Here is a 25,873-nt window from a genome sequence, read left to right on the forward strand (position 1 = left end):
GAAATAAGATGAACTGTTTTTATACAATCTAACAAATATTATCAGTTATTTCAGGTTGCATGAATGCGTGATCAAAACGGAAAATACGAAAACACGCGAATGACGAAAACACAAATGTGTGACTAAACAGTTTCAACAATATATATATATATATATATATATATATATATATATATATATATGTATATATATATATATATGTATGTATGTATTATATATGTATATATGTATTATATATATATATATATATATATATATATATATATATATGTTGTATATTGAAAAGTCAAGAAATGGAAGTAGTCAAAAAGAAGTGTCAACAAAGTCAAGGAAATAAGAAGCCAAATGAAGACACACGTTTTTTTGCCTCCTACTCTACATCAACTTGCATGACCAGCCATACTCTATCACTTAAACTCAAGTACACTAGATGAAGATATTTGTTTCAATATATATATGTATACGTGAGTTTGTGTGTGAGTGTGTGTGTTCATTTGTAATATTGTAACACTTCCTACAAACTACAAACACTCTCAAGAACATCACCAATCTTCATCTTCTTCAAGAACAAAGACAAATCCCTGGAGCTAAATGAAGAACACCAAGATCAAACAAGAAGCTAAGTGAAGAACACCAAGATCATCAACAATGAAATGAAGAACACCATCAACCATCTTCATCTTCTTCATTGAAACTAAAGGTTTTTCATCTTCATTATCTTTGTTCATCACACCATTTACCACCAAAAACCTCTCTTATATTAACCTCCTTCCAACCTCAAAATAATCTCCAAACACCCTCCAAATACCCTCCTTAAACCTCCTCCAAAAAAACCCTTTCAAATCTCCACAACCATCACCACCTTGCTGTTTTTCGACATCAGAATCTTCAAGTCAAAAACAAAGAAAACTGGGCTCGTTACAAGCACAAAAAGACTAGGGAGATTTTCACCATCAATTCTTCAGGACATTACCTACATCTAGAAATTTTCGTGGACGATTTTGACCACGGGAAACCCCAAAGAGACGCGAGAGAGAATTGGCTATCCAGAGAGATTTCTGTTTTCGAGTTCAGAATCTTCATGTTAGAAAACAAAAAACCGAGCACAACACAGCCAAAATAATACTAGGGAGATTTTCACCATCAATTCTTCAGAACCTTACCTACATCTAGAAATTTTCGTGGACGATTTTGACCACGGGAAACCCCAAAGAGACGCGAGAGAGAATTGGCTATCCAGAGAGATTTACTCCGAAAATCTACATCCATCACCACCCAAAGCTCCTTCAACTTCACCATCTTTGTTGCCTTACACCACCAAAATTACAACCTTACTCCACCTCCTAACACCCTCCAAATACCCACTCCAACCTCATAAAATCTTCTCAAAACACCCGATACCCGTATACAAATACATGACTCGTGTACTTTGCACTGTTTTGTAAACAACCCATTTACATGAAAATGAACTTTTTACTACTTATCAAATACCGGATTGATCATTGAACAAATATCGACCAGTCGCTCCAAGAGTCCCAATATCGACCAGTCCATTCAAAGAACAAATATCGACCAGTTGTTCCATGAGTCCAGTTCAGTCAATTTATTGACGAACCTACTTGATATATATTTATATACTTATATACTTTATTATAGCTTTATGTCATTTAAATATAGTCATTTATATTATTTATAGCTTTATGTTATTTAAATACAGTCATTTATATTATTTATAGCTTTACGTCATTTAAATACAGTCATTTATATTATTATAGCTTTCAGTCATTTATAGCTTTCATATTTATACTTATTCCGCAATTATTATTCTTTATATATATCTATATCTTATACCTTTAACTCATATATCTGTCACACAGTAACTGGTAGCCGAGCCTTTTGTTGTGGTAATCAGATTTTTATATTTCCAACAATCGGTATCTGAGCTGATATAAAAGGAATAATATCCAAAAATTGGTATCAGAGCTTGTGTGATTTACCTTGAAATTTTTGTCGAAAAACTTTTGGTTATAGCGTTTATAAACCTTCCATTAGCTTGTCTTTAAAAATTTCATTTTAATATCACTTGTTCAAAATCCTTTTAAAAAAAAAAAAAATGTCTTTGGCAAATTACTCCAACATGAACTCTGTGTCCATTGCAAATAGCTTAGGATCTGGTTCACGGGCACCCATACTTATTCCTGAAGAGTATAATTCGTGGGTTGGCCGTATGAATCTTCATCTTAACGCTATAAATGAAGATATCTGGAAGTGTGTAGAAGGAACATATGTTACTCCAGAAAATATGGCTACTCTTGCTACGAATCAAGCCACTCAAACCGATATCATAAGAAAGTTGGAACTCCAAGCCAAAAAGGAACTTGTGTCTGGAATACCTCACAGTATTCTAAGTCAAATGGATGACATTATGATGTTAACCGCAAATCAAATTTGGGAAAATTTGAAAAATCGTTTTTGTGGAAATAAAAGAATTATCGGAAACAAAAGAACATCTGTTTTGAATGAATTCGATAATTTCAAAATGCTTTCATCAGAAACTATCCATGATGCTCATGATAGGTTCAATTTGATTATGGTTAAAATGAACAATTTGGGTATCAAAAAGACACAACACGAGATAAATCTCAAGTTTTTAAACAATCTTTTCGAAAGCTGGAAAATGGTTAAACTCATTATTCAGGGAAATCCAGCTATTCATACCGAATCTTTGTACAATTTGTATGGAGAACTTCAATCATATGAATCCTCGATTGACCCACCAACCATTGCAGCTTTTGGAGGACCACTTGCTCTTGTGTCCACAACTTCTCAAAACCAAACACCTTACAATGATCAAAACTTTAATCATTTTAATCAGACTACATCTTTTCAAAACCAATCCTTCCAGTCTGATTCAAATGATGAAGCAGATTATCAACAACTGTGTGCTTTGGTTGCAAACACAAATCTCCAGAGATTTATCCCAAATCATGGTCAATCAAATTTTAAACCAAATTTTCAAACAAGACCATCTTTTGGACAAAATAACTCAAGTTTTCAACCAAGACCGTCTTTTGGACAAAATAACTCAAGTTTTCAACCAAGACCGTCTTTTGGACAAAATAACTCAGGTTTTCAACCAAGACCTTACTTTGGACAAAATTCTCAAAGACCTTCTTTCCAAAATAACTCAAACCAAGGTTTTCAAAACCAGGGATTTCAAAACGATCCCAACTCAGGTCATAATCACAATCCAAACAACAGTTTTCAAAATCAAAACAGAGGTTTCCAAAATCAAGGTTACAACAATCAAAACAATGGTTTTCAAAACAACCAAAATTTTGGATTCCAACAAAACCATTCTCAACCTTCCCAACAAACCCAAACTCAAGCACCTGAAAGACTTCCGATTAAATGTCAAAAGGATGAAAGTGATGAAGAAGTGATCATTTGTCACAACTGCAAAGGAACAAATCACTATGCCAGAGAATGCCGAGCCAAAAACAAAACCAAAATCAAAGACTCAGCATACTATGCTCAAAGAGCCGATGAATTGAAGAAACTGGAAAACCAAGAAAAGCAAAAAGCATTGATGGCAATCCATGAACCAAGCGTAGAATACTGGCCAACATCTGATGACGAAGCTGATAATGAACAAGCACAATCAAACTTCTGCTTCGTAGCTGGTGTTGAAATACCTTCAAGAGCTCCAAACGTCATAGAACAGGTATGGTATATGATCTCTGAACTTGGTTTTTCCAAAACAATTTTTGAGTCCCACATAACCAAAATTGAGACTAGTCTGGAAACTGATCTCAAAACATATCATGACACAATGGTCAATTATGATATTTGCAAATCTGAGTTACAAACCTTGCAACTCAAATTTGGAGAATCAACAAGAACTAAAAGCAAATTGGAAAGAGACGTTGAAAGAAAATCAGAAGATTATAATCACGTCTTGGAACAATTAAATCAGTCCCTAATTCAGAAAAGGGATTTGGAACTAAAAGATCAGTCAATCATTTCTTCTGAAACAAAAGATGTTTTAGAAATGGAAATCCTTCAGTTGAAACAAGACTTTCAAGAATCAACTGATAAATACAATATTCTAAATGAAAAACTGACTGATTCTTTAAAACAAATCAATTCTCTTAAAACCGAGAATAAAAGACTGATGTGGAATATGGATTCTATCAAAGTTGCTAGAAAACTAAGTGATGATATTTTCACAAAGGCAAACACCTTAGGAACTGGCAAAATTGATACGAATTATAGACCAGGAATTGGAAGAGAATCCTTTGAAATTGAACAAGCAAAACAGGAATACATGACGAATTGTGAAAACTCTGAATCTACTCTACCAGATCTTTTCACATCTCTTAATGAGGAAGATTCAGATGACGAAACAGTTATCAACTGTAGTCCAGATGATACTGCTTTCAGTGTTTCCAAAAAGTCTTTCAAAAGAGTTGTAAATTCTGAAACAAACTCTGCAAGTTCTTTAACTCACCAAATCAAACATACCGATGGAACCACTAAACTCAAAAACTTTTTGAATGGAGAAAATTCCTCTTATGAGGATGGTAGTACTTCTATACCAACTGTTTTTCCTACAATGACTTCATCAATTGTTGGAAAAACTAGTCTGGGACAAAAATACTCCAAGAAACAACAAACAAGCAAAAAATCCATTCAAGTCACCAAAACCCCACTTATCATGCCAAACATTTTTGAAAACCAATCAAAGAAACCAGTTAAACCCTACGTCATACCTCATAAACAGGTTTCCAAACAAAAACCAAAACCTTTTCCAAAACCTTTTGAAAACCGCTTTCAAGATATCACTTTTAATCATTCAAGGAACTTTCAAAAACCATCACATCAGAAAGTTTCACACCATCATCATCAAAAGGCTTTTCAAAACCGCCCATCACATCCCAGATATGAAGAAAACTTTTCAAACAAACCTTCACATCTAGGATATCTTTCACCAAATCACAGATCTTATCAACCCACAGGCTTTCAAAAACAAATCACATTTTGGGTAAACTTAATAGATCAAATCAAACCTCAACCATTCCATTGTCATAAACCAAACCATTACAATAATGTGAAGTCAAATGATAAAAGAAATTCATCAAGCAAAGCACCCAAAATAACAACTGACAAACCAGGACCCATTCAGATTTGGGTACCTAAACTTTCTGTCTGATTGTAGGTACTTAATGCTGGAGAACCCAATGATGATACATGGTATATTGATAGTGGCTGCTCCAAGCATATGACAGGAAACCGGAACTACTTACGTGACTTCAAACCTATACAAACCAATCAAGATGTTACCTTCGGAAACAACATGAAAGCAAAAATCAAAGGTTATGGAAACATAACAAATGGTAATTTTACCATAAAGAAAGTTGCCTTCGTCGATGACCTGAAACACAACCTCATCAGTGTTTCTCAACTGTGTGATAACAATCTTGAAGTTCTTTTCACCAAACAACGAAGCTTGATCATGGACGCCAAAACAAAAGATGTTATAGTTGATTCTGACCGTGCCGGAAATATGTATCCACTTGACATGGATCTTATCTACGGTAAACCCGATATATGTCTGCTATCTAAAGCCCCAGCAGATATTAGTTGGTTATGGCACCGTCGCCTTTCCCATCTAAACTTTGGGTACATCAACAAATTAATCGGCGATGATCTTGTTCGAGGGCTACCACTTCTGAAGCTTGATAACGAAACTCTTTGTGCCGCATGTGAAAAAGGAAAACTTTCCAGATCCACTCACAAAAGCATCTCAGAATCTAGTGTATCCGAACCACTAGAATTGTTGCACATAGACCTTTGTGGCCCTGCCAAAACCCAAACCATACAAGGGAAGAAGTACATTCTTGTTGTCGTTGATGGTTTCTCGCGCTTTACTTGGGTCTTTTTCTTAAGACTAAAATCAGAAGCACCTGAAGAGATGATCAACTTCATCAAACAAATCGAGCTGAAGCTGAAACGACCTGTTCGAAGAATCCGAAGTGATAATGGTTTAGAGTTCAAAAACAATACTCTAGATTCATTTCTCAAAGACAAAGGAATTGAACATAACTTCTCAGCCCCATACACTCCACAACAGAACGGTGTTGTCGAAAGAAGGAACCGAACTCTATGTGAAGCTGCAAGATCAATGCTTATCTTTGCTGATCTGCCACAATACTTCTGGGCAGAAGCAATAGCCACAGCTTGCTACACTCAAAATCGTTCCTTAATCCATAAACATCTTCATAAAACACCATATGAAGTCATTAACAACCGAAAACCAAACATCAAATTTTTCCATATTTTTGGTTGTCGATGCTTCGTAAAGAACAATAAAGATCACCTTTCAAAATTTGAATCAAGGTCGGACGAAGGAATTTTCCTTGGTTACTCATTTTCTTCAGCTGCTTATAGAGTACTGAACAAACGTACCAGAGTAATTGAAGAAAGTACCGATGTTCATTTCGATGAATTTTATGTCAGGAAATTGGATCGTGAATATTTTGGTTCAAAAATGATTGAAAATATTTTTCAAAATCCAATTCAACAAACACCTTCTCCTGACATAGACATTGAAATCGATCTTGATTTACTTTTTGAACAACCAAAAACTGCTTACAATTCTGAACTTCTAAGTACTTTAATTGATCCTACAGGAACACCCAGTGAAGTTATTCCACAAACAAACCAAAATGATGCAGATCAATTCGAGGGGGAACCACCAACACATACTTCCTCCTTGGAACAAACACCAAATCCTCCTTTAAATGCCCAATCCCCAAATAGCCAAAACAACCCCAATGCATCATTTATGGGGGAACCTTCAAACCTATTCCAAGATGAAACTCCTGGAGAAGAACAATGGGATACTGAAACTCCAATTATTATAGCGGAAGAGAATCGCTTAATAAAGTGGACCAGAAATCATCCAACTGACCAAATCATCGGAGATCCCAACTTAGCCATTCAGACTAGAGCCGCATCCACAAATGAATGTTTATTTGGAGCCTTTTTATCCACGAATGAACCCAAAACCATACATTCTGCTATAAAAGATCCAGACTGGGTAAAAGCTATGCAAGAAGAGCTAGCAGAATTTGAAAGAAACGACGTATGGAATCTTGTTCCTACTCCACCCGATGTTACTGTTATAGGTTCAAGATGGGTATACAGAAACAAGACTGACGATCAAGGAATCATTTGTCGAAACAAGGCACGTCTTGTAGTCAAAGGATATTCACAACAAGAAGGAATCGACTACGATGAAACGTATGCCCCAGTTGCTCGAATTGAAGCAATTCGTATCTTTCTTGCATATGCTGCGCATAAGAACTTCAAAGTATTCCAAATGGACGTTAAATGTGCATTCCTACACGGAGAGATAGATCGCGAAGTATACATCCAACAACCACCAGGTTTTGAAGATCCCAAATTTCCAGATCACAGCTTTAAATTACAGAAAGCTGTCTATGGCTTGAAACAAGCACCCCGAGCCTGGTATGCCACGTTGTCAACCTTTCTCGAAGAATCAGGTTTTAAAAGAGGTTCAATCGATCAAACCCTCTTTCGTAAAATATTTAATAAACATCTGTTAATCGTACAAATATATGTTGATGACATTATTTTCGGTTCTACTGATGAATCTTTAAGTGTTAAGTTTGCAGATCTAATGAAGAGCAAATTCGAAATGAGCATGATTGGGGAGATGACTACATTTCTCGGACTTCAAATCAAACAGTCAACTGATGGCATTTTCATCAACCAAGAGAATTATGTCAAAAACCTACTCACTCGCTTTTCAATGGACAAATCAAATACCGCAAAAACTCCAATGGCTTTTGGATACAAAATCGATGCAGACTTAAATGGGAAACCCGTTGACCAGAAAAGATATCGTGGAATGATTGGATCACTCTTATACCTCATTGCCAGCAGACCTGACATCATGTTTTCTACATGTGTGTGTGCTAGATACCAAGCAAATCCTATGGAATCCCATGTAGTTGCTGTGAAACGTATCTTCAAATACCTTAAAGGCACTCCCAAACTCGGCCTTTGGTATCCAGCTAAATCCGATTTTCAGCTAAACGCTTTCACCGACTCAGACTACGGAGGATGCAAGCTAGATAGAAAGAGTACATCTGGTAGCTGTCAATTCTTAGGAGGTAGACTAGTGAGTTGGACTTCAAAGAAACAGACTTGTGTATCCACATCAACAGCAGAAGCTGAATATGTCGCTGCTGCCAGCTGTTGCTCACAAGTCATATGGATGCAAACTCAACTGCATGACTATGGCTTCAAAATCTCACAAATTCCCATATTTTGTGACTCAACCAGTGCAATTGCCATTTCTCACAATCCCGTTCACCATTCCATGACAAAGCACATCGACATTCGATATCACTTTATCAAAGACAACATTCAAAAGGGTCATATCGAACTACACTTCATCAACTCCGAAGATCAAATTGCCGATGTCTTCACTAAGGCTCTCGATGAAACAAAGTTTCAATACTTCCTAGGCCGTCTAGGAATGTTAAATCCAGATAACATCCATCCTTAAACTTTTAACTTTTGTTTGTAGAAAAGTGTGTTTACTTTCATTCAAAAAGAAAATTCAAAAACATTTGAAAATTGCTTTCTTTTTCAAAAATACCAAAAAAATTCAGATAACCAATATTTCCAAAAACATTCAGAAAAACAAATCTTCAAAAATAGAATAAAATACTTGCCATAATAAGCTTTTATAGAACCTTGTGATTAATCGTCTTTTGACTTAATTTTCAGATGCTTATGCTCGATGAAGATTTTAAGTCATATTGATTCTCAATTGGAGTGAAGGTTCAAATCTCCTACTTTTCATAATGTATATAACTTTATTTCCTTCGATTTTATTTCATTATTGATGATTTTAAACAATCAAGGGACATAAGGTTAGGAGGTTCAGATGAAAACAAAAACCCATGTGAGAATTCGTGCCTCGTCAATCTATATCACTGTGGAATTCATTTCTTGTGAGATTAGGTGTGTCACTATTGCTTATAAGGTATATCCGATTATACCTTGTCACAGTCTCATTTTTTCTTAGATATCAAAATGACCAGGGATGATACATTCATTTCTTATATAATAGACAAACTGTCTTTTATGCCACCAATCCCCACCTAGATATAAGCCAACCAAAAATGAACTCTTGAGATCCCGTGATCCATCAACAAGAAAAGACGAAACAAAAAGGATTTCAACAATCACTTATCAAAGATAAACAAAGATCTATCCACATCTAATCTTCAAAGATGAATCAAGATAAAGACGAATCAACAAGAAAGCCATATCATTCACTGAAGAAATACCAACCAAAACAAAAAAAACTCTACATTTGGTATTTTTAAACAAAGTTTCAACCAAATGGTTATTTCAAAACAATCATCAAAAGATCCATTGATCTGTTTTTAACCATTTTTCACAAAAAGGGATATCTTAATCCCGCAAGATAGATACTCTCAAAAATCCAAATTTTCTCAAAATGTAGCAAATTCTCGATGCTAAAACAAAATATCTTTTTACAAAAAATCGATATTGATCAACAAAAAGGATACCATCAAGGAAGAGCTGCAACAACAATGGACTTCCCGGGATACTGTAGCCTTCATCAATGAAAGTTCTTAGTTGCAAACTGCACTATGAAAATTGCTAAACCCCTCTACATGTATTTCCCGACGGAGAGAGAGTGAAAGTTAATGGCATGAATGAAGAAACCCACTGAGTAATGCCGAAACCAGTCTTACGTGATTGATTATCTAATAATGATACTAAGTGACTTTCAGGAAAAGCATAGCTAAACACCTCCAATATGAGTGTGAGTCGTCAGAGAGAGATATCACTCATTTTTAGTGATCATTAACTTGTTCTGCTGCCAGAACAACCAGACACCCAAGTGAAGTGTGAGCTATACCTATGAGCGTTCATCTGAATCGACCTGTTAGACCACTTGTCGTCATTAATAATGCTATAAAATCTTAAGAAATTTCTTTAGATACATATATGGCTACCCTTTGATAACCGAACCCGAGACTTTGATTCGGAAACAAATTTCTGAAAATCTTTTACATAAGATATGTTAAACCAAGTCATAAACTTTCAAATCAATTGCTATGGTTTTATATATATCTTATCTATTGACAAATCTTTTATCTCGAATCTTCAAAAGTTAAATTGTCAATATGATTATAGCATACCTGTCCTTATTTCAGCAATGATCACATAGGGGGAAACTGTTGAAAAATGTTCTTATGTAAGCTTGTATGTGACCATCATTGAAATAAGATGAACTGTTTTTATACAATCTAACAAATATTATCAGTTATTTCAGGTTGCATGAATGCGTGATCAAAACGGAAAATACGAAAACACGCGAATGACGAAAACACAAATGTGTGACTAAACAGTTTCAACAATATATATATATATATATATATATATATATATATATATATATATATATATATATATATATATATATATATGTATATATATATATATATATATATGTATGTATGTATTATATATGTATATATGTATTATATATATATATATATATATATATATATATATATATATATATATATATATATATATATATATATATATATATGTTGTATATTGAAAAGTCAAGAAATGGAAGTAGTCAAAAAGAAGTGTCAACAAAGTCAAGGAAATAAGAAGCCAAATGAAGACACACGTTTTTTTGCCTCCTACTCTACATCAACTTGCATGACCAGCCATACTCTATCACTTAAACTCAAGTACACTAGATGAAGATATTTGTTTCAATATATATATGTATACGTGAGTTTGTGTGTGAGTGTGTGTGTTCATTTGTAATATTGTAACACTTCCTACAAACTACAAACACTCTCAAGAACATCACCAATCTTCATCTTCTTCAAGAACAAAGACAAATCCCTGGAGCTAAATGAAGAACACCAAGATCAAACAAGAAGCTAAGTGAAGAACACCAAGATCATCAACAATGAAATGAAGAACACCATCAACCATCTTCATCTTCTTCATTGAAACTAAAGGTTTTTCATCTTCATTATCTTTGTTCATCACACCATTTACCACCAAAAACCTCTCTTATATTAACCTCCTTCCAACCTCAAAATAATCTCCAAACACCCTCCAAATACCCTCCTTAAACCTCCTCCAAAAAAACCCTTTCAAATCTCCACAACCATCACCACCTTGCTGTTTTTCGACATCAGAATCTTCAAGTCAAAAACAAAGAAAACTGGGCTCGTTACAAGCACAAAAAGACTAGGGAGATTTTCACCATCAATTCTTCAGGACATTACCTACATCTAGAAATTTTCGTGGACGATTTTGACCACGGGAAACCCCAAAGAGACGCGAGAGAGAATTGGCTATCCAGAGAGATTTCTGTTTTCGAGTTCAGAATCTTCATGTTAGAAAACAAAAAACCGAGCACAACACAGCCAAAATAATACTAGGGAGATTTTCACCATCAATTCTTCAGAACCTTACCTACATCTAGAAATTTTCGTGGACGATTTTGACCACGGGAAACCCCAAAGAGACGCGAGAGAGAATTGGCTATCCAGAGAGATTTACTCCGAAAATCTACATCCATCACCACCCAAAGCTCCTTCAACTTCACCATCTTTGTTGCCTTACACCACCAAAATTACAACCTTACTCCACCTCCTAACACCCTCCAAATACCCACTCCAACCTCATAAAATCTTCTCAAAACACCCGATACCCGTATACAAATACATGACTCGTGTACTTTGCACTGTTTTGTAAACAACCCATTTACATGAAAATGAACTTTTTACTACTTATCAAATACCGGATTGATCATTGAACAAATATCGACCAGTCGCTCCAAGAGTCCCAATATCGACCAGTCCATTCAAAGAACAAATATCGACCAGTTGTTCCATGAGTCCAGTTCAGTTAATTTATTGACGAACCTACTTGATATATATTTATATACTTATATACTTTATTATAGCTTTATGTCATTTAAATATAGTCATTTATATTATTTATAGCTTTATGTTATTTAAATACAGTCATTTATATTATTTATAGCTTTACGTCATTTAAATACAGTCATTTATATTATTATAGCTTTCAGTCATTTATAGCTTTCATATTTATACTTATTCCGCAATTATTATTCTTTATATATATCTATATCTTATACCTTTAACTCATATATCTGTCACACAGTAACTGGTAGCCGAGCCTTTTGTTGTGGTAATCAGATTTTTATATTTCCAACAATCGGTATCTGAGCTGATATAAAAGGAATAATATCCAACACAAATGATTCTTTATACTAAGCTGTTTTATCAAACCCATGCCTTCAAACCGTTTTATAGATTGACATCAAGTCGATCTTTTCTAAGATAATAATTATGTTCAATGGTTTTACAAAACTTATTTTATGCTTTTATATTATAAATTGCATGCCTCTATATGTATAGTTATATAAGAAATGTTTAAAAGACTTAGGAAGGCTATCCACCCTGTTTCCTTTTCCTCGATTTGGATGTGGTCTGGTGGGATAACTGGTACCCGTCCGAAGGTCATTTAAATATTAGTTATATATCATGTGTACGTATATAGTCATAAAGGTCCTTCCAGTTCATCCAATGCCCTTGGGTAGCAAGGGTATACATCCATGTCCATACGTACCAGTTAGATTACTAGTAAACTACTATATGGGTAGTTTAGGAGGATACTAGAACTATTACTAGAATGCGATATCATACAATGAGTCAGTTCATTCATGAGTCAATACTTGCTAGATAGAGAGAACATACATTACTATGAGAACATATACAACTATAATAGGAGAAGAACATATACAACTATACTAGGAGAAGAACATATACAACTATACTAGATGAAGAACATATACAACTATACTAGAGGAAGAACATATACAACTATACTAGAGGAAGAGCATATACAACTATACTAGAAAGAGAACATATACTACGATACTAGAACGAGTAAGAATACATTACATATACATATATACATTGACAAAATTGTGATCCACTATATTGGAGAATGCCTTAAATGTCATGGCCTGAGTTGTAGCCATAATTCTCTTGGAGGGAGAGCGTGAGTTTGTGTATAGATCTATACTGGATTGACTATCCTACACCTAGCTGCTAGCTACAGCCAGACCTACAGGTCTGCGGATGCCAAACGTCATTTCTTTTTACGACCATACCTTTGTCTTTGTTACCAGTCGATAGTATGGTGCAATTAATCACATGATACCTTAATATAAATCCGGTTTAAGGTAGTTAGTACAGCAGTAGTTCTTATAGAACTACACTACAGTACTACATTAATTTTCTCTTACATATATTTAGTGATCTTTTCACTTAAACATTAAATGTAAAAAGTATATTTTGTTAATGATAGTTACACTTGGAAAATTACACACTTTTACAAGAAACGAACATTCAGAGCAGTTAGGTCTTGGTAGAAGACTACATATAGATCAGTTAAGTCTTGGTAGAAGACTCCCTGTTATAATAGTAGGAATCATCGGGATTTCTAGAGTTTTTCAAACGTTTACAGTTATCTTACATACAAATTAAGACACTAAAATACTTATGATCTCACCAGCTTTAAAGCTGATACTCTCTTTCAAAATAACTTGTATCCTTAGGTCAAACATAGACACGTACCGATGCAAGGTTTAGAGAAGATGGAGCTCATTCAAGACTCATCTTTCATTTTGATTTATGCTTTAGTGTTTATCAAAATTTGACAGAACACACTTGTATAATAATTATATTATTAATGCAGGATGATGTTGTTGCTTTTTTACTACTTTTCATTGTTGTGATACTGTACATGACGTCCTCCGTCCCAGAACGTTCCCGCCGTTCTTGGTTTTTGGGTGTGACAGATTGGTATCAGAGCATTTTTATAGTGAATTAAGTATATCAATCCATAAAAGATATACTAACTATAAATACAATGGGATTAAAAATACTCTGACCAAGGGTTTATACTTTAAATAATAAAATATTTAATTAAGTATACGTGCCTGCATTCATACTAAAATCAGTGTCACTAGGACAGTACAAAAGAGACATATAGTCAAAACTGGGAAGATATAGCTTGATCAACTATATTATCCGAGGGTTGACTAGCATGTGCCTAAGTGTAGTTGTGTGGTTGCAACAAATCTAAAATCTTACCAACCCTACCACAATGAGAACAATAGAACATAACATTAAACTTAAAATACTATAGGAGTATTTGGTGTTACTATAAGTACTTTATACTTGAGAAATAAAACAGGATCTTCATTACTAAGTTGATAGTTGCTAAGTGGATACACTAAGACTATATGTAATTAGGATGTTATAGATGTATATGTACTCGAATCGAGGAAAGTCACATGAGAATTTTGGCTACAACTCGGGCCATGACATGAAAAGCATAAAAGCAATTTAGGTTTTAAATATATTGAAAACTCCTAGATCTTTAAGATTCATTGAACCTTTCAATGGCATGTTTAAATCTCGATATGCACTTCAAATTTGCGACTGGGATACCGAGGATCGCAAACGAGTTGTGAATAACCATGTGAATCAACATGGTGCATTCAATGTCTCTATCACCTAATCAATGTGCCAGTAAACCACACACGCTCCATTGATCTATGACAAACATCGAGTCGCCCTTCGGTACTAATGTCATCCCCAAATTTGTGTGCCGGCTAACCACACGCGCTCCACCAACGTTTGACAAGGGTACGAAGTGTAATTCCATGGATTGGCATCATTTTCACATTTTACCCTAAAGTAACTAAGATTAGGAATTTGTAAAACATGTGGTTACTTTGTATCTTACATTATACTTTTAATGAGGAGAGGGTTGCCTTATCCTACCCATTCGACTAACAACCCACCACCAGTCAAGCAAGCGGTGGGTGTGAGTGTACACCCATTAAGCGCCATTTTATAGGCAACAACCTTATACCCACCTTATAGACTGGCTTTGTGAATGAGGCCTACTAACGATAAGACTAGCAGTTTAAGTTATACATATATATATATATATATATATATATATATATATATATATATATATATATATATATATATTAATTAAGCTTGTAATAATATATAATAGTATAGGGTTGAATTTTAAACTTGTAAAATTCTAAGGGCTTGAAATTTAAATTATTCAAAATTAAAACTTTTAATCACAAAATTCAAATTTCAAAACTTGAGGGCAAGTTTTGAACTTTTCAAAACATAAGGGATCAAATAACAAATAATTTAAATTAAACAATTAATTTCATAATTATCTATATTTGACCTAATCATATTAGTCATAAGATAATTACAAAATAATTTTAAATAATCCATATTTATCATATAAACAACCAATATTCAAAAGATTTGAAATTATCTATTGTTTTGGCAAGGATAATCATTTAATTAAGATAAAATTCAGATTTTAACTTCAAAAAATGATTTAGGCATCAAATCCAAGACAAAACAGCAACTAAATCTCGAAATATCCTCTGTTTGACACACAAACTTGCCGAGTCAGCTCTGAACTCGCCGAGTAGGGCCAACTCGCCGAGTCCAGATACTGACTCGCCAAGTTGACTCGGGCATAGGCAAGAAAAATAATTTTCAGCAAGCAAAACAGTTAAGCATCACATACAATTGAAACCAATCAAGGCTTTGATACCACTGATGGGTTTTATGCATAAGAACAATCCTATGTGCTCATACAAACCCTAATGCTTGGATCTAAGTTTCTCTATTGTACATGCTTTGAATCCAAGACTTACAAACCTATATCTATCATATATAATTCGAAATTATCATAAAGAAAATAGATCTCAGAGTTTTACCTCTTCAAAGTGGCTTGAATCCTTGTAATCTTCTTGATCTTGAGCTTAGAGTCACAATTGTAATTCCTCTAATGGTTCACAAAACCCACAAGCAAGAAGGCAATATGAGAGAGGGTGAGAGATGCTGGAAATCGGCCCTAGGGTTCCCTTGTAATGAAGTGTAGCCGATTTCCATAGCCTAGGGGTCTTATTTATAGTTGTAGGCTACTAGAGTTTTAGTCTAAACCCTAATGGACAACTTAGCCACCAAGCAGCCCAAGGAACCTTCTGGAATAAGGCTTGGACGAAAATATGATGGATCCCCATCATAATTTCGTTCTCCCCTTAGTCCATTAGGTTCTCCAGCCCAAAACTCAACTATCATACATTTGACAGTTATACACCTTTATTTAATTAATCTCTTTTAGTCACCAAATTAATTCCTAATTAATTTATGACCAATACTAATTAAATAAATATGATTTCTCCTTTAATATATTATTCTTATAATATATTAGTAAACCATAATATTCTCTCTCTCTTTCTTTCTCTCTCTCTCTCCTTAAATTACCTTGTCAAGTTGCCTTGAAGAAGGCAACCCAAAAGGACCATGCACAACCGGGTCAAGTACATACCAAATATAGTTACGGGCTTAAACACTATTCCAACGAAGATGAGGGTCGGGACAACAATACAGTCTTATATTATGGGCTCATGGGTAATCCAATCCAGTGACTATGGATCTAAGGGTAATCTACTCCGATAACTGTGGACCCAACATGCATATTTGTATATGTTTTGTGGTGTAAGGTATTTTGGGGGAACATACTAAGCTTTGTCTTACAGTTCGATTTCATGGTTTCTGGTACATGAGATGATCGGGGCGAGGTGATGGCATGATTATACACATCATCCTTGGATATTATATGGAGAGATGTTTTTGGATATTCTGATTTGATAACTATTTTTTTGGAAACAATGTTTTGTATGACTTAAGGATTATAAAATCGTATTGAGAAAATGAAAATTTTTACTATGATTTTTTTTATATTACAAGTTGGTATTATGGCCCTCGATTAAGAGAACTGGATGAACACTTGTGTGATTCCATACTGAAACTATGAATCTACTAAATATTTTTCATAATTAACTTTAAAATAACTAAATGAGTGGATGCAATGTGTACATTCAACCAGAACTCAAGTAAAGTTACTCCCTAAAATACTCACTCTTGTGTTATGTGTATTGCTGATATGTTAGAAATGCATGCTAGAAGTTAGAATAAAGATCTGCTCAGGATTGCAAGATAGAATGCCTATTAGGAGAAATGCCTATTAGGGAAGGTTCCTTGTTGCATGTAGAGTTATTCTTCTCTAATGTTACTTGCTTTGTGGTTTGTGGGACTCATATTGATTTGGCCCTATTGCGTAACTCTCGTTTGAGTCCAACAGTTGTAGGGTTGAGTCTTTTAGTCGAATGATTATTTAAGCTTGGTTGCATGTAATTGTTTTCATAAAGTAGTTAGCTGCCATTCGTAGGTGTCTTTCAGAAGATGATGGCAGGGTGAGATGGGGATCCTAGGAGAGATCCTTGGAAGTGCTTTAGTATGAATGGTCCAATGTTTAGCGGGTTTTAGGAGTATCATTATGAGGAGGTGACTTATAGGATTCGGGATGATTCTTGAGAAAATTATGGATTAGTGTGGAAGGTAGTATTAGGCTCGTACTGTTGGAAGCACATGATCTATACTCGAATCGAGGAAAGTCACAAGGATTATAAGAATCCAATAAAGGATTGATGTGCGGTTTTATGTATAGTAGGTAAAGTGTGATGGATTAATGATGAAATTTTGGTTATAAGATGATAGTTTGGTCTTGTCTAATTGGATGTCGACGTCTAGGTCGGAAGCAGAGTCCACTGCGATTTATATAGATGAGACATGATTACACAGTTGGATTCCCACTGAGGTTTCACAGATATTATTGGAAGAGTTGCGTAGTATCGTTGGTCGAATCGCTATCATGCTGATTGCCAAATTCGAGGAGCGAACTATAGCCTTTCAGACTGTTGAAGGGACTGTTGAGGCGAATAGTAGAAGAGATCTTCATGTGGGAATGAGACACAGAAAGAGAAAGCAGGCTCATGATTCAGTAGTTTCAGCGATGGATGAAGAGTTTGAGGTTGCTAACCTGGGTACTGGAAGTCGAGAGGACTTTGATATCTGCACAAAGTGTGTTGTAACCCATGAGTTTGCTTGCCACAAGTTCAAATGCTACAAGTATGGAGAGAAAGGGAATGTCTTATGTGATTGCAAGAAGGGTCAGACATGTTTTCATTGTCACCAGCCGGATCATCTCAAACATGATTGTCCTGCATGGGTAGCGACGGGAGTGCAAGCCCCAATAACCATCATCCGAGGGGAGGTCAAGGTTGAGTCGCAAGAAATCACAAGTCTGAATTTTCATTTTAAGTTTTATCTAGAATGGATGTGTACTTAATTAACGTGGTATGAAAAAATGGATAGTCATTCTTATAGTTAGTATGTCAGAACTATTATGTTAGCATTTGTATGTTTTAATGGATCAGGGATTCAACCTTCGAGTGCTTCATAAATCAAAAGGTATGTGAATCTCTCTTAAAGGATTGGAAGCTATAATGTTGGGAAAGTTTCTGACATCACCGTATAAAGTTCAAGATTTCTTTGCGATTGTTGGCTATTATTCAATGAATTGTCATATGCCATTGTGCATACCAAGAGTCGTGTTTAGTGGGAATTTGGATGAATCAATTCTAGGCTTTGACGTGGAAGACGTCGGCCAATGAGGGAGCAAACCCTATGTGGCAGAGGACTGAGTGTTTTGCTTGAAGGCTCAACAACCAGATTAATTTTGATGGTTCTACACAATGGGTCGGAGGAATTTGAGGTGTAAGTTTGTTGGATTTCTAGTATTCAAGATTGTTGAGATCTTTTATAGAGGAGATGATTAAGTGGTTGATCAGAAGTGGGTGCTGGGTGAGTTGTCAGATTCATGCTTTCAGGGTTGTGCATGTGGTCCTTGCGTTAGAAGCTTCTAGACAAAGATCTCACTGTAGCCGACTGTCCCTTCTTTGATAATGAAACAAAGTTAAGAGGAGTGCGTGTTGCTTAGGTTGAATATCTATTAAACGATTGGTTAGCTCTTTGAACTGATCAATATCATTAGTAAGGTTAGAGCTGTTATTGATTTATCAACTTACTTCAGGGTGTGGTGGATGCACTTTCGCATGGGTTTTGTTATGTGGTTGAGGTGGTTTAAGAATTGTCGAGTTGTATCAATTGACGATGTTGTGGGTGTATCAATTTTCTTCAAGTGGGAAGTAATGCATATTTTTGGACCCATGGTTAGAGTGTCGAAGCAACGCTTACCATTTTGCTTCAAGAGGAGCGTGTGTCACTCAGGTTGAATATCAGTTGAATGATTGGTTAGATTGTTGAACCGATTAATATCATTAGTAAGGGTAGAGCTATTGTTGATTTCTCAACCTATTTCAGGGTGTGGTGGATGAAATTTCGCATGGGTTTTGTTCGGTGGTTTAGGCTGTTCGAGAATTGTCGAGTTGTATCAGTTGATGGTGGTGTGGGTGTATCATTTCTTTTTCAAATGTGGAACAATGCATATTTTTGACCCATGGTTAGAGTGTTAAAGCAATGTTGACCAGTTTTCTAGAAGGGCTTCATATCTATGCAAAATCCAATTTTTGTGGGTCGCGCTAGTAGGGTTGGAAAGGAGTCAATCTGATCTAGGTTCTAATAACATCCACGTTAATTATGGAGTTTTTCTTTAAATAAGATGTTTGGTTTAATCAGTTTATTAATTTTAGGATCTGTCAAATTATTTATGATTGAAATAGTACATTAAGAAGGTTTTATGGTTGGAATGTTTATTAATATGACTTGTGATCATGATTTTGGAAATCTTAGGGTATTGGTGCTATGACATGTGGACATATAGTAGAATTCCTAAAGTCGTTAGGAGTGGCTAATTCCAAGTGGGGGAGAACCACTTGGGGATATCGAAAATATTTTCAAGTACGTATCAAGTTGAAGTTTCGTATCTCAAAACAAGAGGATAGTTGGTTTCTAGTTATAGTATGAGTTGAGGCTCACGCAAGGAATAATGTTCATTGGTCTATTGTAAATAGGGGATCAAAGGTCAAGGAATCAGGTTATCTCGTTCGATGATGTAAAGTAGAGGTTAGGGCGCATTTTGGATCCGTGGATAGGTTCCGGTTGAAGGGTGTGTTAGGTCCTCTTTGAATGCTCTTGTCTGTTGATGGATTTAGGGTTCGAAGCATGACCTGAACACCTGATAGCATCCAACATGCTCGGGGTCCAACTCGTATTGATGTATTGGTTAGGTATTTTGGTGGGTAGTTGGCATGACTATGGGATGGGCCCATAGCAGTTGTGGAAGTGTTGTGAGACTGTGGGGTATCTTCAACCTTCCTTAGGTTTGTAGGCATTTGTGAAAGTGTGGTAAGTATACGAATTAGCTCATAGCAATTTATAAGGAAAGTAGGCCATACCAGTAATGGTTCTGAGACTATGGAAGGGTTGTGTATTGTAGTATGGTATATATCTTGTGGTTTTAGTAAGTGTTAATGGGGAATTGACGGGATTCCTACAGGTCATTGGGATGATGGTCGTATGTCTATAGGCCGACTAGTCGCTGTTACGACATGTCGTGGACCCTCATGGATGAGACTGGTGTTGGATTAGATGTCTAAGCCCATAACTATTATTGGTATGTACTTGACCCGAGAGTAGCATGGTCCATTTGGGTTGCATATCATCAGGACAATTTGTTAGGATGGACTTTTGAGAGAAGGTTATTTATGGTTTATTAATATATTATAAGTTATAATATATTAATATGAAATCATATGTTTTAATTAGTATCGATCAAAAATTAATTTGGAATTAATTTAGTGATCAAAAGAGACTAATTAAATCTATGGGGACTAATTATGATAATTAGTTATATTTATATGTGTTGGGCTTATGATCCATGTTGGACCAAGTTTATGTATGGATACATAAAGATTTGGGCCACATGAACCATGGATCATAAAACCCATGGGTATGGATTATGGGTTATACCCATGACCCTTGGAATCCTACATATAAATAGGTTACTCCATAGCCAAAATCACCACTGCTTTTCTTAGAGAAATATGGAGGTGTTTTGGTGCATGGAATTCTCTCTCAAGAGCCACCTTTGTCCTAGGTGTGTTGTGATTCCATTTGAGGCATTTCATACTATTGGTGCTAAGCTCTTAAGGCCAAATACATCAAGACTTCAAGCCACATAAAAGGTATGTTTCCCTAACTAGTATATTATATGGTTTATGTCAAATGCATGCTAGTTATAGGTTTAATGCCTTGGAAACCATTTAGATGTATAATTAGTGAAAACATAGATCCAAGGTATTTAGGGTTGTATGTGCACCATAGGATGTTGTATTATACCAAAACCCAACAACTGGATGATGGAAAGAACGGCGAGGAACATTGAGCTTCTCATTCCAATGGTTAGATGTTACAAAATGTCGTGGACCCTCATCGATTTCACTTCTGTGTTGGATCGGTAGTCATGTCGTGGAGATTCACATCGTGTAATTAGTTTGGTCTTTGGAATAGTTTGGTACTTTGAGCACTATGGGAATACTATTATTGGCTTGGTAGCTGACTGATATGGGTCGGGTTTTGCTAGGATTTTGAATTGTTGGAAAAGTCACGGTTGATTATCACCAATTCCTCATGGAGTTCATTAGTGAATTTTGTTCGTTGTTGCAAGATCGGTTTCAAGTGGGTGGAGTTGCCAATGGTAGAGATCATTGTATGAATACTAGATGAATTGTTAGTTAAATTGTACCCCTGAGGACATGGGAATATGTATGCTGCCCAAGATTTTCTTCTGGTTGGACCATTGATATGCTCGGGGGAGCGGTGGGATGGTGATGACTTGGCAGGAAGTCTAATGTGTACTCAAGAACTTTTAGGTAGTTTCCAATGGATGATCAATTGCCACTATATTTGACCCTATAAGTTTTGGGTTGATGGACTCCTGATTCAGTGATTTATAAGTTAGCTCAGTTGGAGCTTCAAGATTTTTCCCGATTTAGGTAGTTCGCTATGAGTAGGGTCTTTGGATTTAGGGGGAGAGGGATATGGATGTCGTAGTTGAATGCATTTAAGTGTTTGGATTGTTGCTGACGGCATTTGGGTCCTGTGTGGTCTCTCGAGTTTGATTTGGATGCGTTGATTATACTAAGAGGTTATCAAGATCATATGGATTGTGTTAGTGTAGTTAATATTCTAGCTAAGTCGAATTTTGAGGAAGAAATCTAATTTAAGTGGGGGAGAGTTGTAACACCTAGTTTTTGATGTTTCTTTTATCAAGATAGTGGGTCGTAAATGGATCGAGTAGAGGTCTTGGAGTTCAAGGGAATAGAGCTTAGACCCTATCGAATGATGACAACGTTTGATTAAGTGTTTAAAGCCCTTAAATTGTGTTTCAAAGAAAAGGGTAATATGAGAAAAGTTATATATTGGGCTTCTTTCATCGATAATAGTTTTGGTTTGACATGTGTTAAGCCAAGGATAACATGATAGGATTGTGAAGCTCATTAAGACCGTTTCATGCATATAAAGAACACCAATATCAGAGTTGAAACGAAGAAGTTATGGTTGTTTGAAGTTAAATTGGAAGTTGGTGGTTTTGTCCTATGCACCGCATAGGTGCTACCCAGGGCATAGAAAAGTTATGTAGGGCGTAGATGCTGAATTATAGATGCGGGCTTAATAACCTACGCATGGCTTAGGCTATGCTATGCAGGGCATAATCACGGCAGAAAACCCTTATTCTTAGGTTTTAGGCCCAATTTAAGGGCTCTAACTTCTGGGAAACCCTCTCATGACCAACCTCCATCACTAAAGATAACTATTTGAGAAACCCTAGCCTCATCTTTCATGATTTTAGTCTTGGAATCAATTATGAGCTTATTTCTCCATTGGAAGGTAGAATCTTGAAGAACAAGGTGGTGGTAATATTTATAAAACAAGGGTTTATGTATAGATCCATCAAGGTTACTTCAATCATGGACCATTGTGATCTATAGGTCCGGTATTTGGAGCAGTGATTAGTTCATCTATCTTTTGGACTTTGCGGTGAGTTTTCCTCACTGTACACGTGGGTCGAAGCCACCAATGTTGTCCCACTAGGTTGTGTTATTTACCCTGGTATATAGTATATTTCTATGTTGTAGTGATCTATTAGATTGGTGGATCTATATGATTACTTGTAATTCCTGGCTATATGTTTTTCTGTTTCATATGTTGACATAGTATAGTTGGGTTGAGGCAATACTGCTTTGTGTGGAAGCCATCAAATCCGGGAGCAATCTAGTCATAAGCTGAGGGCTGGGAGGGCAATCTAATCTTATGTTGTGGGCTCGGGAGCAATCCAGTCATAAGCTTATGGTCGAGAGGGCAATCTAGTCTTATATTGTGGGCTCAAGGGTAATCCAGTCCGTTGAATGTGAACCAAGGGTAACTAGTCTGATGACTATGGACCCAACATGCATGTTTGTATATGTTTTGTTGTGTAGGGTATTTTGGTGGGACTCACTAAGATTTGGCTTACAGTTTGATTTTATGATTTCAGGTACATCAAATGATTGAGACAAGACGATGGCGTGATTATACACATGATCCTTGGATATTATATGGACCGATGTTTTTAGATACTATGATTTGATAACTATGTTTTTGGAAACAATGTTTTTTATGACTTATGCATTATAAAATGGTTTTGAAAAAATGAAAATTTTTACTATGATTTTTGGGACGTTACACACATTCATCTATGTGCTCCATTGAGTTCAAAATGCGCCATTGAAATCATATGCTTTGTGTGAATGCTCAAATACTCAAGTCACATTTAACAATCTCCACCTTGACTTGAGTATCTTTATAACTCCACATTTAACAATCTCCACCTTGACTTGAGTATCTTTATAACTCCTCCTAACACTGAACTTCATCTCCCTTCATGACATATTACACAGTAGAGACATAACATCTGTGAACGTCAACCAAATCAAAGTAAAGCTTCAATTACTTTGTGGGCAACGTCTTTGTGATATTGTAAGACCAATTTTTTCTTATGAAATATTGTAATATTCTACGGTTCGTAAAAATATAATATGTATAATATTATAAAATTCTATGTTTTTAGAATATTTATGGTAAAATGTGTTAGCAATACTGTTTTAGTATACTAAAATACTACATATATATTATATTTTTGTGAATAGTAGATGATATGTGCATTTTATGCACCTATTTTTCATGTTTAATTCTATCATTTTGTTGCATTTTACTTATTAGTTATTCCATTTAGTTAATATTTGAGGCATTTTCATGTTTTGTTCATAATGTTTGGTACTTCACCAATTTTGAATTGTTTTCTAGGCATTATGGGTATGTAGATCAATGGCGGCGAGCATTGATCATATAGCTTAGATTATGGATTATGGAACATGGAGTTTGGATGATGAATGATGGAACATGGAGCATGGAGAGAAGATGAACTAGATGTGTAATAAAAGAAAACTTGAAGTTATAACCCAAATCATTGCACTTCACTATTGCAAAGGACTATGTTTAAAACGCAACATATGTTGCACCGACATGGGTCGTATATATCCTTTTTCATCATTTATTTAAGCAACTTGACTTGGGTTGAAGATAAAGCAAAGGCGGAATGAAGACCAAAGGTCAATTGAAGTTTCAGCAAAAAGTGTGGTTTGCTGCAAAAAATTGTGGTCATGATTGAAACTCATAGGAATGAGCTAAAAGACACGATCTAGTAGAAAAAAGGTACGACCTGGTTCATGACTGTAAGTTTCACCCGAGAGCAGTTACCAACTGTGATAAAATTGAGGAATTTGGCTCATTATCGACATATACAGTTTTGGAGCAACTAGGGGATATTTTTGGTGATTTTTTGGAGGTTTTTGAAGATTTGTAATCACCGCAAACACTTCTATTTTCAATTTGTAAGCATTAAACATTGCCAATTTCATCTCTTTCTTCTTTGATTTGTTTTTAGCCATGTGTGGCAAAAAATCGTTGTTGTAGTTCTTGTTGTACAACATATATCACATGTTTTCAATGAGAATTGTTGGGAAGCTTGTATAAAACTTAATGCGGTTTCTCAATACAATCTACGAGCGTGCTTAGGTTGAATTGGTGAAGCAAAGTTTAATCAAAGAGCGTGTTGTGATTAGATAATTTGGAAAAAGAGAAGTATTCGAGCGTGTTATTATCTTTTCAGTACCAACATAGAATAGTAATCATGAATTGCATCAAGGAATAATCAAGTTAAATGGCGACATTACGAAATAGAACTAGAACCATTTAATTCATTGTATACAAATCTATTTCGTTTTTTGCAGGTTTTCAAAGTATTTTGTGATTTACATTAATTAACATTTTGCATAAACCCCTTTTTTGTAACTAAAGTACATTGCACAAAGAGGTATAAAATTTTGTTCCCGTGTTTCTAAAGATCAACCATGCTTACAGATCTAGAAGTGTAACAAAAAGGATCTCATACCAAGTACACCCAAAAAAATTTCATTGATCATTTATAAGTTTACAATAGATTTAGTGTACATTAGTACTCTAGAATACAAGTAGTTATCACACAGATCGTAATGGCCACAAGTACAGGATGAAGCCAGCCATCACAAATATAAACATGCAAAATAAATCAGCATAACAACATCAGCCTTACGACTTTGTGAATAACAACTAGTAAAACATAATCAGATAAATCATATAAATCATGTTATAACTTATTACTAACTTAGGTA

Source organism: Lactuca sativa, chromosome 6 (genome assembly GCF_002870075.4).
Source record: "Lactuca sativa cultivar Salinas chromosome 6, Lsat_Salinas_v11, whole genome shotgun sequence".
NCBI lineage: Eukaryota > Viridiplantae > Streptophyta > Magnoliopsida > Asterales > Asteraceae > Lactuca > Lactuca sativa.